The sequence below is a fragment of the Ascidiella aspersa genome, chromosome 7, assembly GCF_963924565.1.
Source record: "Ascidiella aspersa chromosome 7, kaAscAspe10.2, whole genome shotgun sequence".
NCBI lineage: Eukaryota > Metazoa > Chordata > Ascidiacea > Phlebobranchia > Ascidiidae > Ascidiella > Ascidiella aspersa.
The window spans coordinates 28,754,039-28,769,152 of record NC_139453.1 but is presented as its reverse complement, the minus strand read 5'-3'; the positions used below and the strand labels follow the sequence as shown (position 1 = coordinate 28,769,152).

At 40.2% G+C, this 15,114-nt stretch overlaps 1 protein-coding gene across 1 annotated transcript in view; it reads left to right on the top strand.

Annotated features, from left to right (window-relative positions):
* The window catches only part of LOC146138817 (uncharacterized), a 42,662-nt gene that overhangs the window by 6,561 nt on the left and 20,987 nt on the right, over positions 1–15,114 (top strand). The gene's annotated exons all lie outside the window — the stretch shown is intronic.

Below are 15,114 nucleotides of genomic sequence, written 5' to 3'. Positions count from 1 at the left end.
TAATCTCAAACCCAGTCCGTTAGTACCATAATGATTGGCTATCTTAACGTCAGAGTTATTCAGTGCAGCTGTTTTATATTTTCGCGTTTTCTGGCGTTCAATGGTGAAGTGCATTTAATCTCAAACCCAGTTCGTTTGTAACTAAAACGAATTTGCATCTTTAACGACAGAGTCATTCAGTGCAGCCTTTTTATATTTTGGCGTTTTCTGGCTATAAGCGTTCAATGGTGAAGAACATTTACCTTACGCGCGCTCCTTTGTAACCAAAACGATCTGCTACTTTCAACGTCAGAGTCATTCGAGTGTAGTCGTTACGACATTTTTGTGGCTGCAAACGTTCAATCGTGATGTGCATTTACGTGAAACGCAGTTCGTTTGTAAGCAAAACGATCTGCTCCCTACAACGCCAGAGTCATTCAGTGCAGCTGTGTATATTTTGGCGTTTTTTGGCGATAAGCGTTCAACGGTGAAGTGCATTTACCTCAAACGCAGTTCGTTTGTAACCAAAATAATTGGCTAACTACAACGCCAAGTCATTCAATGAAGCCGTTTAATATTTTGGCGTTTTTTGCCCAAAAGCGTTAAATGGTTAAGTGCATTTACCTATCTAGTATCTAATACCTACCAACGACCAAGTCATTCAGTTGCAGCCGTTTTATATTTTAGCGTTAACTGGCGACAAGCCTTCAATGGTGAAGGACATTTAATCTCAAACGCAGTCCGTTTGTAACAAAAACGGTCATTCAGTGCAGCCGTTTTATTTTTTGGCGATAGGCGTCCAATTGTGATGTGTATTTACCACAAACGCAGTCCGTTTGTAACCAAAACGTTTGGCTATCTTCATCATTACAGTCATACGAGGGCAGTCGTTAAACATATTTTGTGGCTACGAGCGCCCTTGGCAAACACACGAACGCGTAGTGTCAATTTCGCGCCAATCTTTCGACAATCGTAAATACGCAGAACAGCTTGTCAGACAGCCAGCCACTTTTTGGCGAATTTGCCAAAAATTATCGCCGACTAGATTAAGAACCACTGCTACATGCCATATCAGTGCTTCAACACGTTTATTTAGTTTATTTTCGGTTCAAAATGCCTTTATTTAGCAAATATTGTGATAATAAATACCCGTGCCTTGTCTACTAAATCGAAAATGCAGTTTGCGACTACTTTCTAATTTATGCGCGAGGCGTAGGGAAACATTGCGGACCGTATGTTGGTAAGCATTGTTTTGCTGTAAATGGTTTGACAATATGATTAGCCCTATTACATGCGTACAGCTTTTAGTTGGTTAATACATCATTTATACGAGGCAACTGCTGGCTCTGTAGTTTCGCGAATGTCGTAAGGTTTTGGCAACAAAAGGCAAACCTTTTCATTCCCGTTCCTATTTTGCTCTTAATTAACCCTCCTTTGTATTTAAAACGCTATGTTAAAAACGTCGCTATTGGAACCAATCCGCTTTTAACCTTACACAAAAGGCCCTTATCCGGTGCCCCTTACCTTTCACTTGGTGCTGATTCGATTAGCAAGCTGCCAAATGAAATAATGAACGCGTTAGCTGCGTTACAAGCCAAACAGTAGCCTGGTTACTTGGCGGGTTCCCGGTAACGACCAAAGCCAGACCGCCGGTTTAATGCGGAAATAAATCGCGCCCTTTATTTTACCGCCTAATCGCTTGGGCAAGTTTGAAGGGACTTCCAGCACCTGGTCTCGGAGTTAAGCGCTCGTCCATGGCTACAAGGCGTTTATGGTTACACAGCTTTTGTTTTTTGTCGCGCTGCTGTTGCTAATTCGCCACGCAGACCCGGCAGCCCAAAAGCCTTTTCCCCGATTTTAAACGTCAGCTTTGCTATAAAACTGCGCCCGCTTAGCGGTTGGCATTCAGTTTCGTTCTTACGGCCGCCAGCGACCTTTGTTGAAGATAGAGCGTTTGCACTTAAGCCTAAACGATTTTTTGGTATTTGAGCTGATCGAATGGCCACGGTTTTCGGGTCTTTTCGAGCGCGCCAATGTCAAGTTGTTTTTTCACGGCCCGTCGCCGCTCTTAGGGCCGTGCGTGGTGCGGCGGGGTTGCGAGGGTGCAATGCAATGCCCCAAAGAACCCAGGCCTTTCACAAAGCACGCGCTGCCGTTTTGGTGGGTTTTTGGAAATGCGACAGGCGACATTTGACGCGCCGCGCTACAGTTTTTGCCCTAATTTCAAGCACTTAAAAAAGTTCTAAAAGGCTGGTTTTAAAGCGGTCTCTTAAAGTTGGTCTAAAAATTTGTTAAAAAATATCCAAAGAAAGCTGTCTTAGAGATATGATAAATGGATTTATTTGTCTTAATCCTACATTGGGTAATCAGGTGGCACTATATAAAGACAAATTATATTGAAATCTCGACAAGCTTTCGCACATTTTCTAGTTTGACCTAATGAAGTACGGTTGTGCGAAAGCTTGTCAAGAATTTAATACCATTTATCTTTACACAGTGTCACCTGATCACCCTATTTAGTTATATAGATGATTGTGCGGAATGCTGTTTAGCTTAATTCCGCTATTTGGCCAAACCAGAATTTAAAAAGGTGCTCTAAACGTGCTCTTAAGCGCGTCAAAGGTTGCTGCTGTGTGCTGTTGCGTTTCCATTCTAGCTTTACGCTTTGTGTCCCCACGCCGGCAAGTTTCAGATTACGCACAGGCAGAAAGCCTCCAGTCGTCTATCTTCAGCTCGCCCGGAAACTAGAGACCCGTGTTAACCTTTGCATGAAGAGCAAGCCATCTGCTCCAGGCCGTTTTAGCCACAGCGTGTGCCAAGTATATTGAACAGCAGCAACATATTTCAGCTTAGACCAGGGCTTCTTTACCGTTTGGCAGTTGCCCCCTATTAATATTATCTCGAAATAATGTGTTTTAATAGCAAGGCCAATGTGCTTTTACTGTTACAATATACAGCCAGGGTTTTTAGATTAACTTAAGAAGCGCGCATATAGTGTAAAGAGCCGCTTCACCTTAAAAAGGTTGACAAAATCTGTTGTCTTCCGGATTAATAAAAAACAGCGCATAGACAGTACAAAGGGGCTAAGTGCAATTAAAAATGTAAAATATTGCAAGTCCAGTCTACGCTTTCAGATCATTATAAACAGCGTACAGATAGTTCTAAGAAACGCTTTTAAAATCTAAACCCCACTTTGTCGGCATTCATTCGAAACCCTAGGGTAAAAACCCCGTTCAAGACCTTAATTTTGTGATTCCAGCAAAAAGAGGGCGTAACAGCAACGCTCGGCAAAAAACTAGTCACCGCCTTCATTTCAATCGCTCAAAACTAGCGCAGAGAGAAAGAAAGTCGAGCACGCCGTCACTAGAGGCGCTAGTGCTGCTGCTCGAGCGACAGAAGCACGTGGTCGCTTGTTTCAACCACGAGGCGAGCGCTCTCCAGTTCCGTTCTTGCGTAGGCGACTGCACTGTATTCGCGCGCCCAGGGGCCACGTTTTTGGCGAATTAGCGGCGTCGCTGATAAGCGCTAGGGCTCTCAGTTGAACTAGTCTAACTGCTCGCGCGAGGTTGTTCGGTGTTTAGCGCAGAAAAACAGCGTTTTTTGAGTTCCTAATTTAGCGAGATCTAACCAGAACGCGTTTTCCTATCTCTAAAGCTAGCCTAAACAGCCTGGTTTCAGTTTTATAGGCGCCCAGGGATTTGGGGCCATATTTACAGAAGCCTATGCTTGCTTTATAGGTTTCCCAGCGTTCGAAAGGGCAGTTAGGGAAATCGAAATCCGGTTGGCGAATTTATGAAGCCTTGTATTTGTTTTGTCGCGACAGCAGATTGATAAACGAAGCAGCCTTTTCGGCGCGAGATTTTATTTGGCGACGTTTTTGCTTTTAGCGCGAAAAAGATGTTGGCAAAGTGCTAAAAATAGCCTGGCGGCATGGTTGAGCCTCGGCGCCTAATGTACAGTATGTAAATTCGCACATACATAGCGCGGTGAAATTTCTGTATGTCTAAATCTATATCATCTAGTTTTTTTTTAATTAACCAATTCAATATAAGTGGTTTGATAATAAATTTCTAGTTAATGACATTAACTGAAGATGATACAAGCTCGTATCGAAACGTCTTAATTGTCAAGATGATGTCGATCTACTCGAACTTTTTGCCCCAATTTTTGTTGATTTAACGACAATCAGTTTGCAGTCCTACGACTGAAGAAGTCCTTTTGTCGTGACCACATGCAACAAGTGACAAACGGTTTACAGAAAAACAATGCGTAATAGCTCAATAGTGTAAACTTGGAAGAATTTACATTGAAAAAGGGAGTCAGTTATACAACAGCAATCCGCTAGCCATCGATTTGAACTTACACGCGTGCGCAAGTCCCAAATTAAGCCAAGCCACACCAACCACAACCGCCAGTCTAACTCGGGGCGTACTTCCAAGTGTTTAGGCGCACAATCCAACAGTCCGTGGCTTCCTGCCTTTGCCTGCCTGTCGCTATCCGGTGACACAAGAAAGAATAGAAACTAAACAAAAAACGACAGGAGAGCTCCAACCCAGAGTCTAGTCGCGCGAGCTTTTACGATCCCACTCGAATCGACTTGTTTGTTTAGAGCTCGAGTTTTCATTCAGAGCGTTCGGTTCCGTGTCGAGTTTTTCGCCTGAAGAAAGAGATAGAGAGAAATAAGAGAGGCGTCAACCTGTTTAGCCTACCCCCTGTGCACTTTGTGTGGCCGCCTTGAAAGCCCAAAAGCTCCCGTATTTTTAGCCGCTCTTTTGTGCTCGAACCGCTTTTCGGTCGTTTTACATGGCCACTTTAAAAGCACGTTGCACTTTGTATTTTTAGCTGCTGTTCAACGGAATTGGATAACTGTAGGTAATTTTAGTTTTCTAATTTAAAGAGTAGAAGTGAAAAATTCGGCTAATTGTAATTTTGATCGCAAAAAAATATAATTCTAATTTTAATCTTATTTTAAAAAGCTTATAAATCTAGCTGTCCAAGTCTGCTCTTTAGTGCCTTTTTACTTTGACGTGTTAAAAATCCTCCATGTTTATCATTTTTTTGCGATTTAAATGGTTTTAAACATTTTATATGACAAATTTTAATGCGCAAAGCATTTTTACGGACGCGTTGGCCCATAAACCGATTTATAGCTGCCTTCCATTGCTTTTTAACCCGCTCCAGACTTAATTCCAATTTAGGCAGGTCCACGTGGCTTGAAAATAGGCCCTTCGAACCAAAAAAAGGAGCCGGCTGTTTTAAAAAGCGGCTTTTCACTGGCCTCGTTCGTGGACTGAAAGCTTAAGAGTCCGTAAGACAACAAATTCGCTCCCGGCTCACCTAATCTTGCGCACAGGTAAGAAAAGGAAAAGAGAATAAACGAGGGGCCACGCACCGCATTGTGACGTCACAAGGAACCAAAATTTCGCCGTGCGTCGCGCGCGCGTGTTTGTTCTGACGTCACGGCCCATTGTGACGAAGGCGCATTAGAGAATAGGGAGAAAAAGGCGCAGGTAGTCCGTGTGTGGTTATGCCAAGAGCGAAAGGGGTGGGGGGGGTGTATACCTGTGCTTTTTTAGGGGGGTCTGCGTCGTGGCACCGTTCCGCATGCGTTCCCGCCAAAAAAAGAGAAAAAACCTCCCCGTTGTTTCCCATACGTGGAACAAGGGAAAAAGAGTAAAAGCGACGTTGTTTTTCGCGAATTCGAGCGTGTGCTGGTTTAGGGACCCCGGTCGGTCGCCGACTCATCGTTCAGGCAGTCTTGGAGCGTTGTGTGTTGAAAGTGCCGCGTCTAATACTGCCTGGTAATGATGATTTGGCGACGCGGCGCATTCGTCAAAGCTCTGTACATGCTTAGTGCTTAGAACAGTGGTTCTTAACCGGGATGCCGCGGCGCCCTGGTGTGCCATTTCTAATGCTTAAGGGTGCCGATAGGTATTTGAGAATTTTAAGAATCTGATTTTTGCTCAATTGGTAAGTTGGTGTACGATTAGAGGCCATAATGTCAAATAACATTTTCCTACGTGTTTAAGTTGATTGTGTTGTTCCAGTTCCATTTATAGTGACATTTCAGTAAAATAGTCAACGAAAATTCCAGCCGTGTGCCCGAATTTTTTTAGCATTTTGAATTGGTGCCGTAAGCCATAAAAGGTTGAGAATCACTGGCTTAAAACTTACTACAGGCTGCTGGTTGAAATTGACTTGAGCGCCCGGTTTTGGTCTGACAGGAAACTCGGGCAGCTTTTGTAATAGGATATTTTCGCTCGTGCGGTTTCGCCGGTGCAGGCAGCAGCAGTTTTTTAGCCCGGCCAGCCGACTATAGTTGATTGTTTCTTGTACTGCTTTCAAGCGTATTGCTGTAAACTGTAAAGAAGCGCTGCATCGCGACTCTGCGATTAATTTGTGGAAAATTTCTCCATATCTCGACTGTTTGTTTTTTTGTAGCAACATTGTTGCATTTTTTATATATGATATAATTTAAATTTAATTCTAAAAATAACGGCCCAAATAGACGTAAAAAGCGACATGTTATATAGTGTTCCAAAATAATTTAAATTTAGTATCACAATAAATATAAAGAATCTGTAAACTTTTAAGCGCATAGTAAAACCTTTTTTATAGCATTATGTTAGTCACATTTTTTTAAATTAATTGCCTTTGCATTTTTAGTTATAGTGCTATGCTTTATTTCTAAAATTTTAGAATTTTTTTTACATGTTTTGGACGTATGTGCAACTCAAAATCACCTTTTATGCGTTTTTATCTTAATTTTTGGGCATTATATTTTACCCTAGTTTGTAACGAAAAAATCCCATTTACGCGTTTTTTAGGCTATTTTTTACCTTTTATCACAAAACAAAGCAAACGTGAAAAAAAGTTTTTTACAATGGCTACGTTTTCCCTGCTTCAATTGTAAAACGCCATATAACAAGCGATCCAAAACCCTTTCAAAAAATTTGACCACGCTGCAAATCGACCCGTCGAAAGTCGACCCCGTGCCTTTGTCTGTGACGTAACAAAGAAAAGGCGCTTCGGCGGCGGCGAATTCGCGCGGGAAAGTTGCTCGCACGTGCGCGACTTTTGCGCCAAAAACGCCACGATGTTTCGTACTGCTTTGCCCCCTTCGGTTGCCTAGGTAACGGTGGGATTACTGGGGTCTAGGGGGATCGGTGGAAATTCACCCCCCCCCCCCTCTCCGCGGCAGCACGATTGAGGCTTTGTTACGTAAGCTGGCGTGAATAATGTGTACGCGAGTTCTTAGCTTGCTTGCTTGAGTGCGTTGCTGTAATGTTGATGGTCTTACCGACTGCTGTTGGACTTAAACAGCATTTTAACTTTGTATGTGTTGTGTTTATTGTTCAACTTTCGCGATATTCAATGCCGAATTATTTTAGTCGGTATTTCACTTTTTTGTGACTAATGTAGCAAAATTTTTGGCATCCAAAACGAATTCGTTATCCGAAAATATAGCTGTCTGATAAACAATTGCGCTATTTTATTTTTTTGAATTTTTTCCTATACTTTTATGTTACGGTTAGTTTGTTTTTTTACCGCTTTTGTTAAACACGAGCATTTTTACCGCTTTCTTTGTGAATTTACGGGTTGGCAAGCTTCAACACTGTTAAAAATATGCGACAATTCACACTTCTTTTCGTTCCTTAATCCAAACTTTTAACTCCACGGCGTTGGAATGCGCTTAAAAAGTCACCAAAAACCTCCACAAAATTTTGTGGGAAGCCTTCCAGCCGTCGTTGTGCGTCTTTCATCGAGAGAGAGAGAAAATGCCTTTTTCTAGCTATTTCACTCAACCTTGTGTGGATTTTAGCGCTCGCCGCGCCGTAGCCGAGTGAACAGCGTTTGCTTAAATACCGAACGCTTTGCTTAAAAGCCAAACGCTTTCCAGAAATAGAAGTCTTGGAGATAGTAGGCTATATTTTTGAGAAATTATGTTGCTTAAATTGGAAAACTTTTAATGCGACACAATTGTCACGTTCGAAAGACTTGGTAATTCAAATAGTTGGGAAAGTTTTACCCGACATTCTAACTCATCGTTTTTGTACACAATGTTCATAGATATAAACCAGATAAACGTAATACTTGAACAAGCAACATGATTAAAATTCGAGTAAGTAAGACAAGAGGTCGTCCCGCTATCTTTGCGAAACGGTCGCTTCATTTCCTTGGTCGTTTTTTGTCCCACTCTAAAACAAACACACGCCCTGCTCCAATATTAACCCGGATTTTCATCCAGCTCGCTTTATTTGCCTTTCTAGACAGCAAGCCGTCGTCCATCAATTTTTTTTTGGTTTCTGAAAGGTTTGCTTTTTCTTGGAAGCCTTTCGAAGCTGAAAGTCGCAAAACTGGTGTTTCGTGTGCGCTATACAACTTGTGGAATACAACGGCTAGTCTAGTGGGTTGTCAAACGTTTTGGTTTTCCTGTGAAGCGTTGGTCTATTTTGATCGCCCATTTTTTTAGCCTTGAATCAATTTACTTCACCTAATTTAGCTTAGTATTATTTTAAATCTTAGTCTTGAAACAAATTACTTGACCAAATTTATAGCCTTGTATTATTTTAAATGTTTAATTTTTGTCTTGAAACAACTAATTTGAAGAAATTTAGCTTTGTATTATTTATTTCAAACATAGAGTGTTGGACTTGAAACTATTTATTTGACTTCATTTCGCTTTGAATTACTTTAAATATCCAATTTTTGTCTTTACTTTATTTAATTCTACCAGTTTTTAACCTCTGCCTACTTAATAAGCCAGTTTTACTCTAGAAGAAAAAATGTCATAATTTTGCCCAACTTTGTTTTAAAAATTTTAATCCGGATGAAATGTCTTACTGGGTTTTAAATTCGTTTTTTCGCAAAAAATGAGCTGAATTTCTCGGTCGATAATGTGTGCATGGCATTTTATTTGTCAGAACGTAGCGATTGATTTTTCGGGCGCATTTACTATTGCTCCGAACCTAGTTATGTAAGACCTCGCGCCCAGGGCAACATGATAAGCTGTTTTATTTGGATAAATTCGACATATTTGACGTAGAGGGCACGTTAGCTGACCAATGGTGTTAGAAGGGCAAAACGTGACCATATAAATGAAGAATGGTTGTTGTTTCATAAATAAAACTTCGTTTGATTGCAAATGTCCCACCTAACTTGTGTAAAAATACGGACACATTTGTGGATAATACGCAAAAAACCTTAAAATGTCACATAAATGGGCAATTAGGATCAAAAAGCTTGAACGCTCTAAAAAGTTAAAGTAACCGTCGATTGCTCAATAAATTTCACTAAATCGTGCTGAATTCAATATTTCCTAGCTATTTCGAGCAACCGAAATTCGTCCAACTGGTAAAAAATGTACATTAACCCAATATGGACGCGTTTTTTTTCAAGCACATCGCCACGCACCTCTGTGTACATAACCAGCCTTAACCCGGGCCCACGTTTTTTTATATTCATTTCTTTGGTTTCCCGCCATTTCCAGAACTCGCCACGTCGACGCGCCACGCCACGAGGCCAAAAGGGCCGAAAAGGCAATAAAAAAGCGCCCCATAACCCATATTCACGCCCCAGTAGACTTGTTGATTGAAACGCCCTACGCCCAACAATGGAGCAATCGACCCGTATTAGACGAGCCCTGCGTTCCAACAAAGAAGCCCAAATGATCCGTTCCTTACCTTTCCGGGCCGCACCTGGTAATTTTCAACCTGCGTCAGCCCCCTTTTGGCGTTATTACCTTTTTATTTAACCCCCCAGGGCCCGCCCGGTCGCCCAGCAACCCTTGGTGCCAGGGCTGTATTTTGAAACGCCCCGCTTGGTCTGTATTGTGCGCCCAAATCCGTAATAAGCCTTCCCCCTTCATAACACAGCGTCTTCAGTTATCCGTCGCCAGTCCAGCGCCTTTGAAATTGTGTCGGGCGCTCGGCTGAGGGCGTTTTTATTACCGCCTATGCTATTGCTGCTGTTTGGAAAGAAGGTAAAAGGGTTCGTATATGTTTTGGATTGCTTGATGCGTGCGTTCGTATACGTGGCGCCTTTCTTTACCAGCAACTTCTTTGAGGGTGAGCAGTCGAAATTGGTCTTCATTTGGCGGCGCGGTCCCTGGCTGCTGTTTTCAGTTCGAAAAAGCTTAAGCCCTAGTTTGCTAAGAAGTAAAATTTTGCGCTGCTCTTTTCAGTTCTAAAAAGCTTAAACTAACCTTCGTTTGCTAAGAACGGAATTCTTGGAGATGGTAGGCTTATTAGCGAAATTACTTTAAAAAGGCCGTTTTTCGTGTTGCTGTTGTGAAACCAGTTTCAAGGTAACAGTCTCTAGTTGCAAGAAGAAGCAGTGCAGCTACTACCTAGGTGCTACTATTTTGGTCGCTTGCCTAATCTTTATCTATACAGTGCTGTAGACGTGCCCTATGCGCTAACACTGTCTGGTAAAGATGCGGCATTCAGAGCCACTTTCACCGCAAAAATGTCGGACCTTTCGAACCGGATTGTCCAGTTCTAGTAAAATGACGCCGCTTCTAAAGAACTTGAAGCACATTTTGTTACATTTATGCTGATGCTTGATATTGGGAAACGGCGTGTAAATCTAGTCAATGGGTTGAGAAACTTTAACGAACAAAGCCTAAGCGAGCGGTTTTTATTATTCCTTTGAGTTGGCTGTGTGTTTTTTTTTTTTTTTTTTTGAGAAAAACAAGACTTAGTTTAATTTAATTTTTTTAACTTAGCTAGCAATTTGGCAAACATACGGACACATTTGTAGCTAAAAAAAGCCACCATCCCCAAAATGCCAAATAACTGTTTTATTATGCTTTTAAATTAATCGAAAATTTTAAGAGTAAAAGACTAACGATTTGCCGAAAGACAACGCGTAGTTAATCGTTTGCTTTGTTAAAGCTCGTAAAAAAGTGTACTTAACCGTAACTTAATGGTTTGCTGGACTAGCTGCACCTTCCCGTCGTAAATATTTGTCGGAATTATTACTGGCCTTTACTTTGCCATTCGTTCTAGAATTTTCAGACATTTCCACATTACTTTTACATTTAACGAGTTTTTTGAATTCCGCTAATTTTTTTAACACACTTTAAACTTCTGTATGGGCTTTGATATTTTTACTGCGTTATTTATATAAAGAGTTATTCGAAACGTTCAAAATGATACCTACTCCTGTATGTGCTTTGATATTTTTGTTACGTCTTACTGACGTTAGTTTTTGGATTGCTAGATTAAAAAAAACTAACTAACAATAACTTAATTAGCCTTAGAAGGCAAAACGAGTAAACAACACTGTTCTCGGAAACTAACATCGTTTTTCGATAGCTGAGTACTAAACAACGGAAATACCGGCGCTTTCTTAGTCAGAATAATAAAATAATCGTCATACTAACATCATACGTAGATAACTAACCTACTAGCTACAGTAGATATAATAGCATAACCAAACTTGTCGTATTTCGGCTTTCGGCATTTTTCGATAGCTTATGAAATATATTGTATATACCGCCGCTCAATTAGTCGCAAACACAAAAAACGATGGAAAACTAACAAGCATATTAAAATAACTAATTTAGAAGTATTGTAGGTAAAATAACATAGCTAAAATTTCGCCCCAAAACATTAAGCATTCGGTAAAAAACTGCCAACATTTTGAATAGCAAAAATAGTCGTGGTAGATAACTAACAAGCATTTCAGCAAGTATTGCTAGTAAAAAAAGTTTGCCACAAAAGATAAAAACATTCGGTAAAAATATACCAGCTTTTTTAAATAGAGTAGAATAACATAAAAAATATAGTCGTGGTAGAAAACTAACAACGGCAGTTTTGAGTAGCCAACTCGGCAGCCACTGTAGATGATTGTTATATAAAAAAATTAGTAGAAGCTGAATTCGATGCAGTAGTAGCAGAGTTCATTTTTTTAGTTTAGTTTTAAACTGCTTGCAAGTAGAGCTGCCTCAGCCGTCATTTTTCACTTTGCGGAAGCTTTAAGCGACTTCTTGCCGGAAAAAAGCTCGCGCCCGACACAGTGCCGACGTCACGTGTCGCGCGATCCCGCTTTATCGGAGGAGATTGTTTGATCCGCAGCTCTCATCTATGACGTCACAACGAGACGCTTTTTGGCCCGCGGGGCAAAGCGGTTCTGTAGTCGAGTTTCGGTTCGCTTCGGTGTTTTGTTTTGAGGTGAAAGGTTACACGCCTTAGAAGGAATAACAAAATGTCATAAAAAAATGCTCTGAAAAAATTACCCCGTTTGGGTAATTTACACAGGTTAAAAACCAATGGTTTACCCAAAAAAGTTGCGAAACTTTGGGAGAATAATGGTTGGAGGCTGTAGTCGAACGTAGAAAGAATATCAAAGCCCATACAGAAGTAGGTATCATTTGAACGTTTCGAAAACTCTTGATTCATTTTTAACATTGTTGAGAGCTATTCGAAAAGTTCAAAATTCTAATCTAATTTGAAAAATTCCTGAAAAGACCACATTTTAATTCTAATCTAATTTGAAAAAGTCAAAATAAATCTAGTTGTCCAAGTCTGTACACTACACAGTCTCATAACCGGTCATTCCACTTAACTCTAGCCTTACCTGTGCCAATAAACAGGGCGTCACCTTTTCGTTTGTGCATTCACAATGGCCATTGTCGACGCGCTGCCGTCACGCACGACCGGGCACGGCGCGGCAAAAGGCGAAAAGGGCGCGAGTTCAGTGTTTAGTCTGCAGCGGTGACGCGTTTCGGGCCGATGCCACGTACGGTCGTACGCACGATCGCATGTATTACGCGTGAAAGCCAAAACCGCGCATTTTTTTCATTTTGGAGGAACCCTTTTTGTTTTTCGTTGGAGCAAATCGCTTTTTAAGGCTGGGAATTCGTGGTCTGATGAATTTGCGTGGCAGCTTGATTTAAAAAAGGGAAGAGGCTATTCAGCCGAACACCCAAGTGGTTTAAATCGATATATAATCACACACAAATGCAAGCGTAAAGGAGCGATCCGGTGAAATAGCCTATGTGCACCTCCTGAGGCTATTTACCCGGCTTACAAAGTAATTTAAGTCGATTTCAGAGAAAATCATTGAAATTATGCAAAACTCGGAAAATTAAATTTAATTCCACCACCCTAACCGAAATTAATAAATAATTACCTATCGGTTCAATCGTAATAGAAAGATCCGGTCAAAAAGCTTATAGACACCTGAGGCTATTTACCCGGACTTGGAAATTCGATCTAATACTAGAACCCCAACCCTAACCCAAATCAAGAAATAATCACGTATTGGTGATTTGGGTGTATACGGAATAAGAGCAATCCTTGTGTGATGTTTATGGTTTTCCTCAAAATGTAGTATTATGAAGTTGACAGCATAATGGCTGGATGTTGTAGCTAGACGTATATATATTGAATATAAGGACAAAAAAGAAGTGTTTTAAAAGAATTTGCAAACGATAGTCATTCTTTAAACATTTTAGTTATAATTTGTTGGCAATAATATATTAAAAACTTTTTTAAAGATTGTAGAATATTTTTCATGAAAATCAGATTTTCAAATTTTTCAAATAAGCGGGTGCATATTTAACAAGCTACATACTTCATTGGTTCTACTGAAGTCAAATTATTTTCCTGTGTGCGGTTTTCAAACTATTCAAAACTTGTTTCGTGCGTAAACAGCGCACAGCAGATTGCGATACCGGCTTTGCCGTTTTTCCCGACTGGAGTTTTCTTGATAAGCGCCAGACCGCTATAGTGTTTGGGTCATGACATGCGCTCGTGTAATGTATTTTGTGTACTTGCTTTTGGCGTACTTCGCAATAAACGCCCAAATCAACTTCGAAATGTAGCTTGCAAAGAAATTTAATTTAAACAACTGACTTTTTTTAGCGAGTTTCTATTTTGTGCGATATTTAATGCCAGTTTTTTTTAGCTGTAAGTTTGTGCGATAGTGTACTATCAAGTTTACGAATACCTAATTATACAGCAAATAACAGGAACACACACATAAAGCAAACTATATCTAAAGCGGAATTATCTATAAAACCCGCAGCATTAAGATCAATGACAAAATAAAGCCAAATCACCCAGCAATATCAACGATAGAATATGGTCGTAACAAGCACTAAAAAAAGAATCGAAAAAAGTCCACAAACTGGCCGGGACAAAACCTGAACGGCCAAAATAACTCTTAAAACTTTGGTAGAGGACATAGGACATTCGGGGCAACCGGTTTGGCCGTTGGTATCGCCGTTTTGGTCCTCTAAACCAGTGGTTCTCAACCGCCGGTCCGCCAAATATATTAGAACTTTATATCTCAATTGCAAAATGGAAGATGTTGAAGGCTTGCATTAAATTTAGAACTTCGCCAGTTGCGTAATTTGCAGCATTGTGACGTATCATACAGGTCAGCTTAGAGACTACTTGTATGTAAAATAACTTCAATAAAAACACGTATAACACGTATGTTATAAAAAAGCAGCAAATTGCTCATTAAATTAAAGTTTCCATTCTTTGCTTAATTTACGTACTTTTGTCGTAATTTAATTTTGGGTTGATTTCGGTTATTGAAGGTCCACCGGTCCGCAAATTTTGTTTTGAAATTTTAACAGTCCGTAAGCTAAAAATGTTGAGAACCACTGCTCTAAACGTTTTTTTACCCTGAGTTGACACAGGTGAAGAAAAAATAAATCCATTTAACTAACAAGTACGACATTGCCAAGAACATTAAAATGTGCAGCCGGCAATATTTTATACTAAAAATAGTGCTACAATAAAACTTTTTAACAGTTATTTTGATTTTAATATTTCCCAAGGCTTCATGTTCAAATATTGTTTTAAATGGTTTTGATTTTCTTCATACGGGGTGCGGATAAAAATCAAGGGGTTTTAGAAAAACAATCGACCTTCCAAATTTGCCATTATCCTGTTCAAATCACTAATGATATTTCGAATAAATGAGCTTATTTAGACTGTTAGGTGACAATGCTCATGTAGAGAGGTAGTCCTTCACTAAAAAAATACTAACATATTTTAGGTTAAAAAAAACTTATTTCAGGTTGAAAAAATCGTTTTAAACAACAAACGTTTAACAAAATTTAAAACAGGTTCCTCTGGCAATATATATTATTTTCTACCAACGTTTCGGCTTACT